This window comes from Lepidochelys olivacea, assembly GCF_965140295.1.
Source record: "Lepidochelys olivacea isolate rLepOli2 genome assembly, chromosome: 28".
Taxonomy (NCBI): Eukaryota; Metazoa; Chordata; order Testudines; family Cheloniidae; genus Lepidochelys; species Lepidochelys olivacea.
The window spans coordinates 4,442,975-4,463,600 of NC_140438.1; positions in this window are offsets into that span (position 1 = coordinate 4,442,975).

Sequence of the window (20,626 nt, forward strand, 5' to 3'; positions counted from 1 at the left end):
AAGGCTAAATCACACCTGGAGTTGCAGCTAGCAAAAGATGTTAAGAGTAACAAGAAGGGTTTCTTCAGGTATGTTGGCAACAAGAAGAAAGCCAAGGAAAGTGTGGGCCCCTTACTGAATGAGGGAGGCAACCTAGTGACAGAGGATGTGGAAAAAGCTAATGTACTCAATGCTTTTTTTGCCTCTGTCTTCACGAACAAGGTCAGCTCCCAGACTACTGCACTGGGCAGCCCAGCATGGGGAGGAGGTGGCCAGCCCTCTGTGAAGAAAGAGGTGGTTAGGGACTATTTAGAAAAGCTGGACGTGCACAAGTCCATGGGGCCGGATGTGTTGCATCCAAGAGTGCTAAAGAAATTGGTGGATGTGATTGCAGAGTCATTGGCCATTATCTTTGAAAACTCATGGCGATTCGGGGGAAGTCCCAGAAGACTGGAAAAAGGCTAATGTAGTGCCAATCTTTAAAAAAGGGAAGAAGGAGGATCCTGGAAACTACAGGCCAGTCAGCCTCACCTCAGTCCCCGGAAAAATCATGGAGCAGGTCCTCAAGGAATCAATTCTGAAGCACTTAGAGGAGAGGAAAGTGATCAGGAACAGTCAGCATGGATTCACCAAGGGCAAGTCATGCCTGACTAATCTAATTGCCTTCTATGATGAGATAATTGGTTCTGTGGATGAAGGGAAAGCAGTGGATGTATTGTATCTTGACTTTAGCAAAGCTTTTGACATAGTCTCCCACAGTATTCTTGTCAGCAAGTTAAAGAAGTATGGGCTGGATGGATGCACTACAAGGTGGGAAGAAAGTTGACTAGATTGTCAGGCTGAACGGGTAGTGATCAATGGCTCCATGTCTAGTTGGCAGACAGTATCTAGCGGAGTGCCCCAAGGGTCAGTCCCGGGGCCGGTTTTGTTCAATATCTTCATTAATGATCTGGAGGATGGTGTGGATTGCACCCTCAGCAAGTTTGTGGATGACGCTAAATTGGGAGGAGTGGTAGATACGCTGGAGGGTAGGGATAGGATACAGAGGGACCTGGAAAAATTAGAGGATTGGGCCAAAAGAAATCTGATGAGGTTCAACAAGGACAAGTGCAGAGTCCTGCACTTAGGACAGAAGAATCCCATGCACCGCTACAGACTAGGGACAGAATGGCTCGGCAGCAGTTCTGCAGAGAAGGACCTAGGGGCGACAGTGGATGAGAAGCTGGATATGAGTCAACAGTGTGCCCTTGTTGCCAAGAAGGCCAATGGCATTTTGGGATGTATAAGTAGGGGCATAGCCAGCAGATCGAGGGACGTGATCGTTCCCCTCTATTCGACATTGGTGAGGCCTCCTCTGGAGTACTGTGTCCAGTTTTGGGTCCCACACTATAAGAAGGATGTGGATAAATTGGAGAGAGTCCAGCGAAGGGCAACAAAAATGATTAGGGGTCTGGAACACATGACTTATGAGGAGAGGCTGAGGGAACTGGGATTGTTTAATCTACGGAAGAGAAGAATGAGGGGGGGATTTGATAGCTGCTTTTAACTACCTGAAAGGTGGATCCAAAGAGGATGGATCTAAACTATTCTCAGTGATAGCAGATGACAGGACAAGAAGTAATGGTCTCAAGTTGCAGTGGGGGAGATTTAGGTTGGATATTAGGAAAAACTTTTTCACAAGGAGGGTGGTGAAACACTGGAATGCGTTACCTAGCGAGGTGGTGGAATCCCCTTCCTTAGAAGTTTTTAAGGTCAGGCTTGACAAAGCCCTGGCTGGGATGATTTAGTTGGAGATTGCTCCTGCTCTGGGCAGGGGGTTGAACTAGATGACCTCCAGAGGTCCCTTCCAATTCTGATATTCTATGATTCTGTGATTCTATGACTCTCAGGTTTTTCTGCAGTTTCATACAGGAGCTCTGAGCAGTCATACTGCTCCCTTACATACAGTGCAACTCCCCCACCTTTTCTGCCCTGCCTCTCCTTCCTGAACAGTTTATATCCATCGATCACAGTACTCCAGTCATGTGAGTTATCCCACCAAGCTCTGTTATTCCAATCACATCATAATTCCTTGACTGTGCAAGGACTTCCAGTTCTCCCTGCTTGTTTCCCAGGCTTCTTCCATTTGTGTATAGGCACTTGAAATAACTCGCTGATCATTCCTCTTTCTCAGTATGAGGTAGGAGCCCTCCCCTCTCACACGCTCCTGCTTGTGCTTCCTCCAGGTATCCCACTTCCCCAGTTACCTCAGGGCTTTGGTCTCCTTCCCCCAGTGAACCTAGTTTAAAGTCCTCCTCACTAGGTTAGCCAGCCTGCTTACGAAGATGCTCTTCCCACTCTTCGTTAGGTGGAGCCCATCTCTGCCTAGCACTCCTCCTTCTTGGAACACCATCCCATGGTCAAAGAATCCAAAGCCTTCTCTCCAACACCACCTGCATAGCCATTGGCTGACTTCCACAATTCGACAGTCTCTACCCAGGCCTTTTCCTTCCACGGGGAAGATGGACAAGAACACCACTTGCACCTCAAACTCCTTTATCCTTCTTCCCAGAGCCATGTAGTCTGCAGTGATCCACTCAAGGTCATTCTTGGCAGTATCATTGGTGCCCACGTGGAGAAGCAGGAAGGGGTAGCGATCCGAGGGCTTGATGAGTCTCGGCAGTCTCTCCGTCACATCATGACTCCTAGCTCCTTGCAAGCAGCAGACGTCCCGGTTTTCCTGGTCAGGGCAGCAGATAGATGACTCAGTCCCCCTGAGGAGAAAGTCCCCAACCACCACCACCACCCGCCTCCTTCTCTTGGGAGCGGTGGTCGTGGAACCCCCATCCCTAGGATAGTGCATCTCATACCTTCCAATCGGCGGAGTCTCCTTCTGTTCCCTTCCCTCGGATGTATCATAGATTCATAGATTCATAGATATTTAGGTCAGAAGGGACCATTATGATCATCTAGTCTGACCTCCTGCACAATGCAGGCCACAGAATTTCACCCACCACTCCTAAAAAAGACCTCACACCTATATCTGTGCTATTGAAGTCCTCAAATTGTAGTTTGAAGACCTCAAGGAGCAGAGAATCCTCCAGCAAGTGACCCGTGCCCCATGCTACAGAGGAAGGCGAAAAACCTCCAGGGCCTTCCAATCTGCCCTGGAGGAAAATTCCTTCCCGACCCCAAATATGGCGATCAGCTAAACCCTGAGCATATGGGCAAGATTCATCAGCCAGATACTACAGAAAATTCTTTCCCGGGTAACTTGGATCTTACCCCATCTAAAAACCCATCACAGGCCATTGGGCCTATTTACCATGAATATTTAATTACCAAAACCATGTTATCCAATCATACCATCTCCTCCATAAACTTATCGAGTTTAATCTTAAAGCAAGATAGATCTTTTGCCCCCACTACTTCCCTCGGAAGGCTATTCCAAAACTTCACTCCTCTGATGGTTAGAAACCTTCGTCTAATTTCTAATCTAAATTTCCTAGTGGCCAGTTTATATCCATTTGTTCTTGTGTCCACATTGGTACTGAGTTTAAATAATTCCTCTCCCTCTCTGGTATTTATCCCTCTGATATATTTATAGAGAGCAATCATATCTCCCCTCAACCTTCTTTTAGTTAGGCTAAACAAGCCAAGCTCCCTGAGTCTCCTTTCATAAGACAAGTTTTCCATTCCTCGGATCATCCTAGTAGCCCTTCTCTGTACCTGTTCCAGTTTGAATTCATCCTTCTTAAACATGGGAGACCAGAACTGCACACAGTATTCCAGGTGAGGTCTCACCAGTGCCTTATATAACGGTACTAAAACCTCCTTATCCCTACTGGAAATACCTCTCCTGATGCATCCCAAGACGACATTAGCTTTTTTCACAGCCATATCACATTGGCAGCTCATAGTCATCCTATGATCAACCAATACTCCAAGGTCCTTTTCCTCCTCCATTACTTCTAGTTGATGCGTCCCTAGCTTATAACTAAAATTCTTGTTATTAATCCCTAAATGCATGACCTTACACTTCTCACTATTAAATTTCATCCTATTCCTATTACTCCAGTTTACAAGGTCATCCAGATCCTCCTGTAGGGTATCCCTGTCCTTCTCTAAATTAGCAATACCTCCCAGCTTTGTATCATCTGCAAACTTTATTAGCACACTCCCACTTTTTGTGCCCAGGTCAGTAATAAAAAGATTAAATAAGATTGGTCCCAAAACTGATCCTTGAGGAACTCCACTGGTAACTCCACTGGTCATCTAGTCCATTCTCTGCATTAGTACCTGTGGAGAGAACATGAAAATGGTTACTTACCTGTATCTGCGTTGCTGGTACATGGACGTTCCCCTTTCTTCTTCTGGAGGTCACATGCTGCTAAATTTCTTCACTGTCCTCCTGTCCCCGCAGTGGAGCCTGCTCTGAATCTTCAGAATGTTGTGTCCATAGAAGCATATCCTGACGTCTGTCCAGGAAATCTTCAGTTTCTCTTATGCAACGCAGGGTTGATACCTGTTGCTCCAGACCTTGAACCCTCTCTTCCAATATGGAGACCAGCTTGCACTTTGTACAGACAAAGTCGCTTCTGTTCTGTGGAAGAAAGACAAACATGGCACATCCAGTGCAGGTCACAACAGCTGAACGCTCCCCATCCATATTACCTTTCTTCTACTAGCTTCCTCAGGAGTTGTAGTAACTACTCAGAGAAGCTGGCAAGATGTAAGCCTCAGTGGGCTCTCCCCAGGCAAATTCCCAGGCAAACTCCCTCTGTTAGCCTCTCTGCTATTTGCCGCTCAGCTGGTTCACAGCTGACTGGCTTTTTATAACACTCAAGACTCACCTAGAATCATAGAATATCAGGGTTGGAAGGGACCCCAGAAGGTCATCTAGTCCAACCCCCTGCTCGAAGCAGGACCAATTCCCAGTTAAATCTTCGAACACCTGGAACAAAGCACTCCCAATTCACACTTTCAAACAAGCAAACGGTCAGACTAGATGCCCTCCTGAGGTCCCTTCCAACCCTGATGTTCTATGAAATGTTTCATCACTCCACATATCATCTCCGTCCCAGAGGCTATCAAAGATTAGAAGCTGGAAAAATTGCACTCGCGATTAAATGCTCTCTGAGCTCATGCAGGCCCTCCCATGCTGAAAGAGCCCAGCACAATGCATGGAGGGAGACAATGTCAGAGTCCAGGAAAGCACAAAATGAACATGAGGACAGGAGGGATGAACAAGAGGAGAGGTGGCGTCAGCGTGATGAGAGGAGGCAGGATGTAATACTGAGACTACTGGAGGATCAAACTAATATACTCCAGCATATGGTTGAGGTGCAGGAAAGGCAACAGGAGCACAGACCGCCGCTGCAGCCCTGTGTAACCAACCGCCCTCCTCCCCAAGTTCCATCGTCTCCTCACCCAGATGCCCAAGAATGCAGTGTGGAGGCCTCCAGGCAGCCAACCACTCTACCCCAGAGGAATGCCCAAGCAACAGAAAGCTGGCATTCAATACATTTTAGAGTGCAGTGTGGCCTTGTCCTTCCCCCCTCCCCTACCCCACCTGGTGCTTCCCTCCTCCACCACCCCTCCTGGGCTTCCTTGGCAGTTATCCCCCCATTTGTGTGATGAATTAATAAAGAATTCATGAATTTGAAACAACAATGACTTTATTGCCTCTGTAAGTGGTGATCCAAGGAGCGGGCAGCTGTTGGCTTACAGGGAAGTAGAGTGAACCAAGGGGGTGGGTTTTCATCAAGGAGAAACAAACAGAACTTTCACACCGTAGCCTGGCTAGTCATGAAACTAGTTTTCAAAGCTTCTCTGATGCGCAGCACTCCCTGCTGTGCTCTTCTAACCACCCTGATGTCTAGCTGCATGTAATCAGTGGCCAGGTGATTTGCCTCAACCTCCCACCCCACCATAAACGTCTCCCCCTTACTCTCACAGATATTGTGGAGCACACAGCAAGCAGTAATAACAGTGGGAATATTGGTTTTGCTGAGGTCTAACCGACTCAGTAAGCTGCTCCAGCGTGCTTTTAAACATCCAAATGCACATTCTACCACCATTCTGTACTTGCTCAGCCTATAGTTGAACAGCTCCTGACTACTGTCCAGGCTGCCTGTGTACGGCTTCATGAGCCATGGCATTAAGGGGTAGGCTGGGTCCCCAAGGATAATTAGGCATTTCAACATCCCCAACGATTATTTTCTACAATCCCATTGTAGTAAAGCCATCCACTATGCCCTGCACATTTTCCAGAGTCACTACCCTTGGTAGCAGCCGCTCAGTGATTGCATTGGATTCTTGGATCACAGCAGCCCCCACAGTAGATTTGCCCACTCCAAATTGATTCCCAGCTGACCAGTAGCTGTCTGGCTTTGCAAGCTTCCAGAGGGCTATCACCACTCGCTTGTGAAGTGTGAGGGTTGCTCTCATCTTGGTATTCTTGCACTTCAGGGCAGGGGAAAGCAAGTCACAAAGTTCCATGAAAGTGCCCTTACACATGCAAAAGTTTTGCAGCCATTGGGAATCATCCCAGACCTGCAACACTATGTAGTCCCACCAGTCCGTGCTTGTTTCCCGGTCCCAGAATCAATGTTCCATGGCATGAACCTGCCCCATTACCACCATGCCAGAGCCCGTACTTTGAGAGACATCTGTGACCATGTCCTCATCACTCTCCTCACTATGCTGCCGTCACCTACTCGCCTGCTTTTGCAGGTTCTGGTTCTGGTTGGGGGTTGGACTAGATGACCTTCTGGGGTCCCTTCCAACCCTGATATTCTATGATTCTGGTTCTGCATATACTACTGGATAATACGTGTGGTGTTTAGAACGGTCATAACTGCCGCAGAGATGTGAGTGGGCTCCATGCTTGCCGTGGTGTGGCATCTGCAGGACAGCAGAGTGGCAGCAGAAGTGGTGGGTGGATGAGAATGCTGACAGCAATATGGCGCCCGCACGGAAAAAGGCATGAAACGATTGTCGGCCATTGCTTTCACGGAGGGAGGGGGGGGCCTGACGACATGTACCCAGAACCACCTGTGACAATGTTTTTTGCCCCATCTGGCGTTGGGATCTCAACTCAGAATTCCAATGGGTGGCGGAGACTGCGGGAACTGTGCGATAGCTACCCACAGTGCAACGCTCCAGAAGTCGATGCTAGCCTCGGTACTGTGGATGCACTCCGCCGACTTAATGGTCTTAATGGTCTTAAGTGGGGACACACACAATCGACTGTATAAAATCGATTTCTAAAAAATCGACGTAATTTATCAGTGTAGACATAGCCTAAGTATCTCATGAGAAGAGCGCTCATATCAAGACTTCAGATCAAGCTTTTGGTACCAAGCTATAGACAGAGGGACTACAAAGCAGAAATGAAAAGTGAGTGCCTTTAGTGCTCATGCTGATGTGTAAATACAAAGTGTGAAGGAACAGTTGCAAATGTTTTTGCTCCATGGGTAATGACAACCTGGAAAATGTTGTATATGTGTCACTGTTGGTGCACTGAATCACAGATATGTGAAATAGTTTCCTCTCTTGGATCGCAATTTCAAGGCTTATGAAGGTAGTTTGTGTCTGCAAACTAAACCTGCATATTTTGTCAAACTTAAAGAAGAAACATCAGAACTTATTACAGCTGAGATAATAAATGTTCTGAATAAGTATGGAAGCAGATAATACAAAGACAAACTTTGGTGGTCGATACAGACATGGAAGAAAACATTTGCACACCAAAGTGAAAGACGAGCTTAAAAAGTGAAGTGATAGGCCTTGGATGTCCTGCTCACATCGTGCACAAGTATACTGAATTACAGGGGATACTATCCTGGTAGACACTGAGAGCATTCTAATTAACATTTTTGGATATTTTCATATATTCACTGTTTGTGTGGAAACACTGCAAATTTTTTATGAGTATGTGGGACAAGAATATCGGAATATACTGGGATACATATCTGTTGGAAGATTATTACAACAAAATGTAATATGTCCTGAAAATTCTTAGCATGTGTAGAGGACAACTTTCTGATTCACAAAGTTGAGGGAAAAAACAGGGGGTTATCCATTTTGGATCTGGTTTTGACCAACAGGGGTAAATGAATTCAGAATGTGAAAGTGGTTGGGAATGTGGGAGGGAAGTGATCATGATCTGATAGAATTCAAGATCCCGTGGAAAGGAGGACATGAGAACAGCAAAACAAGAGCACTGGTTTTCAGATAGTTGGATTTCAACCAGCTCAGAGAAATAGTAGGCAAAGTCATCTGCAAATTTGATCAGTATGCTCTCTATTCCTACATCCAGGTAATTAATGAAGATGTTAAACAAAATCAGACCGAGAAGAGGAGGTTTGACTAGATGACTTTTGTGGTCTATCATTCTGTGACCACCTCTGCTCACATTTTCCTATATCTTTCTAGAAAATACAAGAGACTTCCATCGGTAATCTAATTAATAGATTGTTAAGGAAAAGGTTTCTTTGCAGAGAAGCATTGGAAAAAAGTCAAACCAGGAGCCTGGAGTTGATGAAAAGGCTGCTGTGATGGGCATTGGCAAGGCGGTTGCTTGGACTGCAATTGCTGCAACACAAAAGCCTGTGCTGCACGTCCTTGTGATTCGCTGGGTGTGTCTGCACACAGAGACCCTGATAGTGCAATCTCTGTAAGTCTTGCAGGAAATGGAGAGTTCCTCTCCTTTCACTTTCCCTTTAATTGTCATAGCCCTGGTCTACACTAGGGGTTGAGGTCGAATTTAGCAGCGTTAAATCGATTTAACCCTGCACCCGTCCACACGACGAAGCCCTTTTTTTCTACTTAAAGGGCTCTTAAAATCTATTTCCTTACTCCACCCCCGACAAGGGGATTAGCGCTTAAATCGGCCTTGCTGGGTCGAATTTGGGGTACTGTGGATGCAATTAGACGGTATTGGCCTCCGGGAGCTATCCCAGAGTGCTCTATTGTGACCGCTCTGGACAGCACTCTCAACTCAGATGCACTGGCCAGGTAGACAGGAAAAGGCCCGCAAACTTTTGAATTTAATTTCCTGTTTGCATGGTCGCCTGCAGCTTGCCACGCTGGCCAGAGCTCATCAGCAGAGGTGACCATGATGGAGTTCCAGAATCGCAAAAGAGCTCCAGCATGGACCGAACAGGAGGTACGGGATCTGATCGCTGTATGGGGAGAGGAATCCGTGCTATCAGAACTCAGTTCCAGTTTTCGAAATGCCAAAACATTTGTCAAAATCTACCAGGGGATGAAGGACAGAGGCCATAACAGGGACCTGAAGCAATGCCATGTGAAACTTAAGGAGCTGAGGCAAGCCTACCAGAAAACCAGAGAGGCAAATGGCCGCTCCAGGTCACAGCCCCAAACATGCAGCTTCTATGATGAGCTGCATGCCATTTTAGGGGGTTCAGCCACCACTACCCCAGCCGTGTTGTTTGACTCCTTCAATGGAGATGGAGGCAACATGGAAGCAGGTTTTGGGGATGAGGAAGATGATGATGATAATGATGAAGTTGTAGACAGCTCACAGCAAGCAAGCGGAGAAACCAGTTTTCCCGACAGCCAGGTCCAGTTTCTTCACCGTAGACCTGGAGCCAGTACGCCCCGAACCCACGCAAGGCTGCCTCCCGGACCCGCCAGCTGGAGAAGGGACCTCTGGTGAGTGTACCTTTTAAAATACTACACATGGTTTAAAAGCAAGCATGTTTAATGATTAATTTGCCCTGGCATATGCAGCTCTCCTGGATGTACTCCCAAAGCCTTTGCAAAAGGTTTCTGGGGAGGGCAGTCTTAATCTGTCCACCATGGTAGGACGCTTTACCACAACCAGACCAGTAGCACGTACTTGGGAATCATTGTAGAACAAAGTATTGCAGTGTACGTTTGCTGGCATTCAAACAACATCCGTTCTTTATCTCTCTGTGTTATCCTCAGGAGAAAGAAAAGGAGTACTTGTGGCACCTTAGAGACTAACCAATTTATTAGAGTATAAGCTTTCATGAGCTGTAGCTCACGAAAGCTTATGCTCTAATAAATTGGTTAGTCTCTAAGGTGCCACAAGTACTCCTTTTCTTTTTGCGAATACAGACTAACACGGCTGTTACTCTGAAACCTCAGGAGAAAGATATCATTCATGGTCACCTGGTTGAAATAGGGTGCTTTTCTTAAGGGGACATTCAGAGGTGCCCATTCCTGCTAGGCTGTTTGCCTGTGGCTGAACAGAAATGTTTGCTGAACTGTTAGCCATGGGGGGGAGGGGGGATTGAGGGGCTAGGCATGCGGTGGGGGGAGGCAAAATGTGACCTTGTAATGAAAGCACATGTGCTATGTATGTAATGTTAACAGCAAGGTTTACCATGAAAGAGTGTACCCATTGTTCTATAAAATGTGTCTTTTTAAATACCACTGTCTCTTTTTTTTTCTCCACCAGCTGCATGTGTTTCAAGGATCACAGGATCTTCTCCTTCGCAGAGGCTAGTGAAGATTAGAAGGCGAAAAAAAACGCACTTGTGATGGAATGTTCTCTGAGTTCATGCTGTCCTCCCACACTGACAGAGCACAGACGAATGCGTGGAGGCAGACAATGTCAGAATGCAGAAAAGCACAATATGACCGGGAGGAGAGGTGGGGGGCTGAAGAGAGTAAGTGGTGGGTTGAAGAGAGGACTGAAGCTGAAAGGTGGCGGCAGCGTGATGAGAGGAGGCAGGATTCAATGCTGAGGCTGCTGGAGGATGAAACCAATATGCTCCAGCGTATGGTTGAGCTGCAGGAAAGGCAGCTGGAGCACAGACTGCCGCTACAGCCTCTGTGTAACTAACCGCCCTCCTCCCCAAGTTCCATAGCCTCCTCACCCAGACGCCCAAGAAAGTGGTGGGGGGGCCTCCGGCCACCCGGCCACTCCACCACAGAGGATTGTCCAAGCAACAGAAGGCTGGCATTCAATAAGTTTTAAAGTTTTAAACTTTTAAAGTGCTGTGTGGCCTTGTCCTTCCCTCCTCCACCACCCCTCCTGGGCTACCTTGGTAGTTATCCCCCTATTTGTGTGATGAATGAATAAAGAATGCATGAATGTGAAGCAACAATGACTTTATTGCCTCTGCAAGTGGTGATCGAAGGGAGGAGGGGAATATGGTTAGCTTACAGGGAAGTAGAGTGAACCAAGGGGCGGGGGGTTTCATCAAGGAGAAACAAACAGAACTTTCACACCGTAGCCTGTCCAGTCATGAAACTGGTTTTCAAAGTTTCTCTGATGCGCACCGTGCCCTCCTGTGCTCTTCTAACTGCCCTGGTGTCTGGCTGTACGTAACCAGCAGCCAGGCAATTTGCCTCAACCTTCCACCCTGCCATAAACGTCTCCCCCTTACTCTCACAGATATTGTGGAGCACACAGCAAGCAGTAATAACAGTGGGAATATTGGTTTTGCTGAGGTCTAACCGAGTCAGTAAACTGCGCCAGCGCGCCTTTAAACGTCCAAATGCACATTCTACCACCATTCTGCACTTGCTCAGCCTGTAGTTGAACAGCTCCTGACCACTGTCCAGGCTGCCTGTGTACGGCTTCATGAGCCATGGCATTAAGGGGTAGGCTGGGTCCCCAAGGATAACTATAGGCATTTCAACATCCCCAATGGTTATTTTCTGGTCTGGGAAGAAAGTCCCTTGTGGTAGCTGTTGAAACAGACCAGAGTTCCTGAAGATGCGAGCGTCATGCACCTTTCCCAGCTATCCCACGTTGACGTTGGTGAAACGCCCCTTGTGATCCACCAGCGCTTGCCGCACTATTGAAAAGTACCCCTTGCGGTTTATGTACTTGCCGGCTTGGTGCTCCGGTGCCAAGATAGCGATATGGGTTCCGTCTATGGCCCCACCACAGTTAGGGAATCCCATTGCAGCAAAGCCATCCACTATGACCTGCACATTTCCCAGGGTCACTACCCTTGATATCAGCAGATCTTTGATTGTGTGGGCTACTTGCATCACAGCAGCCCCCACAGTAGATTTGCCCACTCCAAATTGATTCCCAACTGACCGGTAGCTGTCTGGCGTTGCAAGCTTCCACAGAGTTATTGCCACTCACTTCTCAACTGTGAGGGCTGCTCTCATCTTAGTATTCTTGCACCTCAGGGCAGGGGAAAGCAAGTCACAAAGTTCCATGAAGTGCCCTTATGCATGCGAAAGTTTCGCAGCCACTGGGAATCGTCCCAGACCTGCAACACTATGCGGTCCCACCAGTCTCTGCTTCTTTCCCGAGCCCAGAATCAGCGTTCCACCACATGAACCTGCCCCATTAGTACCATGATGCCCACACTGCCAGGGCCCGTTCTTTGAGAGAAGTCTGTGTCCATGTCCTCATCACTCATGTCACCGCGTTGACGTTGCCTACTCACCCGGTATAGCTTTGCCAGATTCTGGTGCTGCATATACTGCTGGATAATGTGCGTGGTGTTTAATGTGCTCCTAATTGCCAAAGTGATCTGAGCGGGCTCCATGCTTGCTGTGGCATGGCGTCTGCACAGAAAAAAGGCGCAGAACGATTGTCTGCCGTTGCCCTGACGGAGGGAGGGGCGACTGACGACATGGCTTACAGGGTTGGCTTATAGGGAATTAAAATCAACAAAGGGGGTGGCTTTGCAAGAAACTGAATGGCCCCCGCAAGGATAGAACTCAAAACCTCAAGGATAGAACTCAAAACTGGGTTTAGCAGGCTGTTGATTTCACAGAGGGAAGGAGGGAGGGAGGAGAAAATGAATACAAAACAAATCTGGTCTATTTCTTGTTTTGAGTCACTTCATCTATCTTTATACATCTTGCTGGCAGCAGACTGCAGTACGACCGCTAGCCATCGTCATCTCCTGGGTGCTCGGCAGAAGATGGTGCAGTATGACAACTAGCCATCATCTTCTGCTAGCTGCAGGTTAAAAGACTGCACTGCCGGTAGGACCCAATCGCCATGAGACGAAACAAGGGAAATGACCTGGCTGAGTCACTCCCATGTTTGCCCAGGCGCCCAGTTAAAAGAGCACCCAGGACTACGTCGATGACGGCTACCAGTCATACTGCACTGTCTGCTGCCAAAAGGCAATTAACTGCTGCTGTGTAACAATGCAGTGACACGTCTGCCAGCACCCAGGAGACATACGGTGACGGTGAGCTGAGCGGGCTCCATGCTTGCCGCGGTATGGCGTCTGCACAGGTAACTCAAGAAAAAAGGAGCAAAACGATTGTCTGCCCTTGCTTTCATGGAGGGAGGGAGGGAGGGAACGGGGCCTGACAATATGTATCCAGAACCACCCGCGACAATGTTTTAGCCCCATCAGGCACTGGGATTTCTACCCAGAATTCAAATGGGCGGCGGAGACTGCGGGAACTATGGGATAGCCACCCACAGTGCAACGCTCCGGAAGTTGACAGTTGCCTCAGTACTGTGGACACACTCCGCCGATTACATGCACTTAGAGCATTTGTGTGGGGACACACACAATCAACTGTATAAAACCGCTTTCTACAAAACCGACTTCTATAAATTAAACCTAATTTCGAAGTGTAGACATACCCATAGATGAAAAATGGAGCAGTTAGAAGAAAAGTCCCAGAGACCGGCAATGTGGCTAATCTGGCCAAGGCCCTGTTAATATGCAGGCCTGTTTGTTACCCGGAGATAGAATTTTGCATTTGATTTCTGTTACTCTGATAGCCATACTAATATATGTGAAAAAAGAACAAAGAAATTGTATGTTGCTTCTGCCCAGCCAGATGTGTTTGTTGTCATAATGGAAAAGTTAAGTGATAGAGCTAAAGTGTTACTAGGTATGGTGGGAATGTAATATACGAGCATACGCTGGAAGGCTGCCTGGCTCCTCTCTCAAGCCAAGGTCAAGCAACCAGTTGGGAGGGGCAAGGAGGGGGGATAGGGGAGGCATAAGACACACTAAAAGCCAAAGAACAGCCTGGCCTTGACCGGTACACAACCTCACTTCTTACCTCTCCCAAAAGAGGTGACACTGAGCCCCCAGACTCGTGACCCTCCAAAGTGGAACATGACCATAAATTGTAAGTGGTGGGACCAGGGGCATGCACTGCAGGTATATTTGCGCCTGCTAAGAAAGAGGTAGGGGGGAACGGGGACATGGGTAAAGGCTCTGCGGTGTCAGAGCTGTGAACAGAACACTGGGAAACAGACTCTGCTGGCATGTGGAGCTATGGATATGCTTGCTTGAAACTAACCCAATAAACATTACATTGCCTGCACTTCAGACTTCTGGTCTCATGATCTGCCTGCATGACAAGAACCAGGAGAGGAGGTGAAAGGAAAGCAGACACCTGCTAAGTAAAGAGGAGATTCAGGATCCAGCACCCAGTGATGCCTGGCTGAATGTGTCTCCTTTCCCCACAGCTTGGTGATCATTTAAGGAAACGGAGAAGACTGCCTTTGTCTAGCTGTACATTGCTTGCAAAAGAAACAGTCTTTTTGGTGACAAGTATTGAAGGGAGGCACTAGACAAATGTGGAGACAAGAAAAATGTCCCCATAACTGAACTTGCATCTGTGGATGTTGAAGCCACAACACAGAGTTCTAAACACTGTATGACCATGGCTGGTGTCAGAAGAGTCTCTACCAAAGCATTTTACACCAGCACAGGCCTCTCTTTGCGCAGAACTCCCGGAAGCTTGGCGTCTGCAGGCAATGGAGAACTCTATTTTGGCATCTCTTTGTCTCTTTTGTGGTGAACATCTGCAGTGGCTGTTAAAAGGCCCCTAGATAGTGGTCTTTGGGAACAGCTGGCTGATGATCCTTCCTACTAATGAGGAGAGCCTGGCTTGGCCTGCCATTTCTTCCTTGCTGAACCTAGTGTGTCTGTTGGCTCCTTTTTTGTATCTCTTTTCATAAAAAGAAAAGACCTGTCAGCACAATCCTTCTAAGGGGTTGTTCAAGCCAGAGAGAGTCTTCCTTGCAGCTAAATCTTGGTGCCATGGGGCATGCCTCACCACTGTGGCACCTTCTGCTGGCCATCCTGGGAATTAGCTCTCATTCTCCAGTGTGCCCTCATCTAGTGGCATCTGGCTGCCATCTGTTCTATAATTAGGACCCATGTCGCTCCCAGGACTGCAGTGTCCTCTTATGGACACAGCCCTCCGGCTGTGCCCCACTCAATTCTCTCCCTAGCTTCCAGGGGAGGCAGCTGTTCTCTACCCAGACACTTGTCTCAGTGGCCGGGTGCAGTCCAGTGTCTAGCCACCTGTGTCAGTGGCAACTGAGGCAAAAGGGGGGTGTGTGTGGCAGTCACATAGTGCGGCACCTCCAACCCCTGCTGTCCGTTTCCCTGGACCACTTCCCCACAGCCCTAGTACCTTTCTCTGCCTTTGTATCAGGGCCTCGGTCTGGCAGTAATCAGCCAGGCACTCAATCATAGTCCCCCTTTATATATAGGCTGCTCCAGCAAGCCTTCTCCTGATTGGCTCTCCCAATAAGCCCTTTCCTGATTGGCTGGGTTCTGTGCAGCCTCTGCAAGGCTGCCTTAACCTTTCTCCTGCTTGGGTGGGGCAGTCGCCCCACCACACTTGGAAAGTTGCAAATGAGAAGTCTGGAGCTGATGGAAAGGTTACCATGACTCAGAACTGAGCCAAGGTTGCTGCGACTGAAACACAGATCACTAACCACTATATGATCACAGTGGCTGGTGGGAGAAGCACATGTTAGAAGCCCTCTGTCAACTGAGCTGTGGCTTTCTGTGCATAGAGAGCCAGACACCTCAAGGTCTGCAAGTCTTGAGGGAAATAGGGAACATCTGTACTTTGGAATTTGCAGGTGTTGTCCTGGACCATCAAATGGAACAGTTGCAAACAGGCCATTAAGGAAGGCACCATGGCTTAGCTGGCTAAAGCACCTGTCTAGTAAACAGGAGATCCTGGGTTCAACTCCCAGTGGTGCCTTGTTGTATGGCTTCTGGTCTCATCCGCTCATATTTTCCTATGTTCTTTCTAGGAAACAGAAGAGACCTCCCTTGGTAATCCAAGTAATTGCTTGCTAAGGAGAAGGCTGCTTTGGAGAGAAATATTGAAAAGAATCAGATCACAAGCCTGGAGCTGATGAAAAGGTGACTGGCGTTGGCATGGCGGTTGCTTTGATTGCAATTGCTGCAACACGAGAGCCTGTGCCACATGTCCTTGTGATTCGCTGGGGATGTCTACACACAGATGTCCTGTCACCTTCGTTTTGATTGTCATTGATGAAAAATGGAGTAGTTAGGAGAAAAGTCCCGGACAGCGGCACCGTGGCTCAGCTGGCCAGGGCACCTGCCAGGTAAAGCGGAGGTTAGGGATGCAGCACCCAGTGGTGCCTTGCCAAATGTGTCTGCTCTTCCCACCTTTTGCTCAGTCTTTTGAGGAAACAGAGATGAGTGCCTTTGCCTAGCAATGCAAATGCTTGCAAGAGAAACCAGTCGTTTTTTTCTGACAAATATCAGAAGGAGGCACCTAAGAAATGTGGAAACAAGGAAAAGGTCACCGTAACTCAACCTGCATCCATGGCTCTTGAGGCCACAATGCAGAGTACGAAGCACTGTACGACAACAGCTGCTGACAGAAGGGTCTTTTCCAAAGGCATTTACAATTAGCAGGGTCCTCTCTGTGCGCAGAATTCCTGATAGTTTGATGTCTGCAAGCACTGGAGATCACTATTTTGGCATCTCTCTTTCTCTGTCCCAGTGAACATCCGCCATGGTTGTTGAAAGTCTGTGATGGGATCTCCGGGATGCAACCTGAACAGTGGGATCCCAGAGCCCTGTGTCCCACTGCCTGGACTCCCTTTCACACTGGATGGATGCAAGTTGTTGATCTGGTGGCCAGAATTATTTATAGTCGGGATTTCCCCCCAACAATATCCCACAGGGGTTCAGGGTCATCTCCAGCACAGGGACCACTGGAAGGCTTAATGCTCGAGCTGCAGCACATGCTGGGCAGCCTTAAGGCTTGGCTCCCGAAGGCAGGAGAGAAGAAGAAGACTTGGCCGCCAGAGGGGCAGGCTGGGGCTTCCTGGATGCCATTCACTCACAGCCAGCCCCCTGCCCCCATTCCAAAGCCATCAATGGTGCCCCCAAGTTGGCCAGAAAGGAGAAGCAGTTGTCACTGGAACAAGTCCACCCACAGCTTGCAGGCAACTCCCAAGACTGCCACTGCACACAGAGTGATCAGACAGCAAATGTGAAATTTCGGGACAGGTGGTGGGGGGTAATAGGAGGCTATATAAGAACAAGACCCTAAAATCGGGACTGTCCCTATAAAATTGACACATCTGGTCACCCTAACTGCACACCATCTTGGCCAGAAAGGAATCCACTTGGACTCACCATTGCTTCTTTTCCTTCCATCCACAACTCCACTTCTTCTCCTGGGCTGCAAGTAGCCATCGCTGGACTGCCAAGAGGCAGGCCCAGGATTCTACCTCTCGGCAGCCAACCGCCTCAGAAGGGCAGGCGGGGGCTTCCTGGATCCCAGTTGCTCACAGCCAGCCCAACCCCCTTCTCCAAAGCCATCAATCACTTCCCCGGGTCGGCCACAAAGGAGGAGTGGTTCTTGCTGCCCCACGGGTGGCAGGGAGCCTCTCAAGCACATCACCACACCCCCATCTTGGCCAGAAAAGAGCACCGGCGTGCACACTCGGACTCAGCTTGGCTTGTCTTCCTTACACCCAGAACCGTCCTTCTTCTCCTGGGCTGCAAGTAGCCATCCCTGGGAAACCAGGAGGCAGGCACAGGATTCTACCTCCCAGCAGCCAACCGCACCGCCCCTGGCTTTGGCAGAACGAACGGTGACGCTCTGCTAACCCCACTGAGGCACTTAGCTTCTGCCCTGCCTTCCTCAGCATGACTTTCCTCTTTTGCCCCATTCGTGCCTCACTTCCTCCTGTGGCAAGTCACACAAAGGAGGGCAGCCGGAAGAGCCAAACTTCATAGGCCAAACTCCAAGGGCAGAGGAGGCCAAGCCACAAGGCTCCAAAAGGTGACTGGCCCAGATCCTCTAGCTTTCCCCGGCTGATGCGGGGGTGCTTTCTCCGTGCATTTCACCAACTTCTGTCCTGAGGGGTTTGGGGTTATCGCAGGGACAGGCCAGTGGCAGAAGGAGGAGCACCTTCCTGGACAGCAAGGGAAGCTGGGAAAATAAAGCCAGTGTTTCTGAACCAGAGCCCTTTTACATGTTAGGCAAATGTGATAACCACTACAGTATAGAAACTCCCGTATAATGCTCTGCCCTGCTCCTCAAATTCCATCCACTTGGGTGGCACTAGCTTTGACATACCGACGGGCAAACCTGGAGAAAGCGGCATCAGCCCTTCGATGGGTCAGCTGGAAGAGAAGAGGACAGTAGCCAGCACTCAGGAAGTCATCTTTTATGTCGCCCTTTTGACTCCAGCTTGAAAGGGAGCTTCTTTTTCTTCCCCTTGCCGAGAAACAGCAAGAGAAGAAAGAAAGCTCAGGTGGGCCAACTGGGTGCAGAAGCCCACCCTGTCTTTTCCTGCGGTGAAGCCCAAAATTAGGGACTTGTGTCGGGTAAAGGTGCCGCTGCGCTTCCAGAAAACAGCCCACCCCTGCACAAAAAGGGATGAAAGAGCATGCCGAAGGCTGGGATCAAACCAGGGACCTCTAGATCTTCACTCTAACACTCTCCCAACTGAGCCACTTCAGCAACTGTGGGGGTTGCTTTTGGCCTGCTGCTTCTCACCTTGAAGCTTATTCTCAATAAAACATAGCTCCGATGGATGATGGCCAATGCAAGACTGACATCTTTTGCTATTTTATCACTTGAAAATGTCAGTGGCCATCTTTGTATCTCTCTGTGCTACGCTTCAGTTCATGAGGGGAAAGGCGAGATAAGCGACCTTTGAACTAAAGGACTCGGGTGAACAGTCTAATGCTGTCTCTTACTGTAACTCTAGTTAATATTGGTCCACCCTGTGTTGGTGGCCGTTCAATTTCTAGATGTTTGCACATTTCAGTTACTGTTAAAATTAAAAAGTTTCTATATGCTTAAAAGAAATGATTTTTTTTATTTGCTTCTATATGGGATGAATAAATACAGATTTACAGATCCTAGCATGCAAATTTATCGTCTTATATGATACAGAAAATCATGCATCCAAATTGTGCATCAAAATCATGAAATGAGCTACAAATGCAATAAAAAATAAGGTATTCAATGGTTTAATATATGGAGCTGGGGCGGGGGGCGGGTGGACATAGGCGGGCACCGAAGATGCTTCTCGCCTGGGGTGCCATTTGGTCTAGGGGAGGCCCTGTCAGGGAAAGCAGGAGTTAGTTTCCCATGCCTATTTTCAGGCTGTAATCTGTGGGCACCCTGCTCTGTGGGAGGGATCCCAGGAGCCCAGATTCAGGGCTGGAACAGGCCCCTGATTTAGGGGTGGCTGCATGGTTTACAGCGCTCTGATGTCTCAGACAATCTGCAAAAAGAAAAGGAGGACTTGTGGCACCTTAGAGACTAACAAATTTATTTGAGCATGAGTGCATCCGATGAGCTCACAAAAGCTTATGCTCAAATAAATTTGTAGTCTCGAAGGTGCCACAAGTCCTCCTTTTCTTTTTGCGGACACAGACAATCTGTCTCTCCCAAAGCCTTGGATCTGTGTCCCCAGAAGGCTCCTGCACCGTCTCCTCTCCCTTCACATTCTATAGAAAGGAGCAGCATCAACGGTTAGGGATGAACCATCGGGCACTACGTGGGTGGCAGAGACTTCAGGAGTAAACCCAGCACCCATAGCAGAGCGGAAATATAAGGCTTTTTCTCTTTACGTGCTATAGCTCAGAGAGCTCTTTTAAATGTCTCCCCTCCCACAACCTGGGAAAGGGAAAAGATTCTCTGGTTCTGGCTTGATTTGAATGAGGATCATGGACCCTAGAACCATTCACTGCCCTTTCCTAGAGAAACCTGTGGTACCAGAATGAGGTTGAGATAAATGCTTACTGGAGTCAAGAATTGCTCTCCTGGAATACCAGCAGTATTGGGCAGCTGGAAATCCCACAAAAGGAGCTGAAACATTGGTGGTTCAGTAATACATGTCCTAGGTACTGCATGGGAGGTCTAGGTTTGTTTTCTGGACAATAGCAGTCTGAGTTTTATTGCCTCCAAATTTCAGTAGAAAAATTCAGACCCAGACTGTGTGTGGCGTGGAGCTCTATCGCGGTTTCCTTGGGTTTGATTTGGTTTGTTCTCTTATTCCCATTTTAAAAGCCCTTGAGCATTTTGATGGGAAAAATGTTTGTACAGGGCAAAGGAAAAGTAAGAAAAGTTAAAAATCTGCACTGGAGTGAGGGGGCCTCTGTGTGCCAGGGCAGGGATGGAGATTTTCATGGGAAGAGGTTTAAGGGATAAATGAGAGGCTTTTTCTGGAACATGGGGAGATGTTTTGCAGTTTAATTTTTCCAAAGGGAAACCATGTTCTCTGTGCTGCTGTGATGAAGTGGGAATTTTCTGGATGTTTTGTATACATATTGTGTAGGGTTACCATACATCCGTATTTTCCTGGACATGTCCGGCTTTTTGGTTCTTAAATCGCCACCCGGGAGGAATTTTTAAATATCTAAAAAAGTCTGGGATTTTGCCACATCGGTCAGGATACCCTTTGTCCTGATAT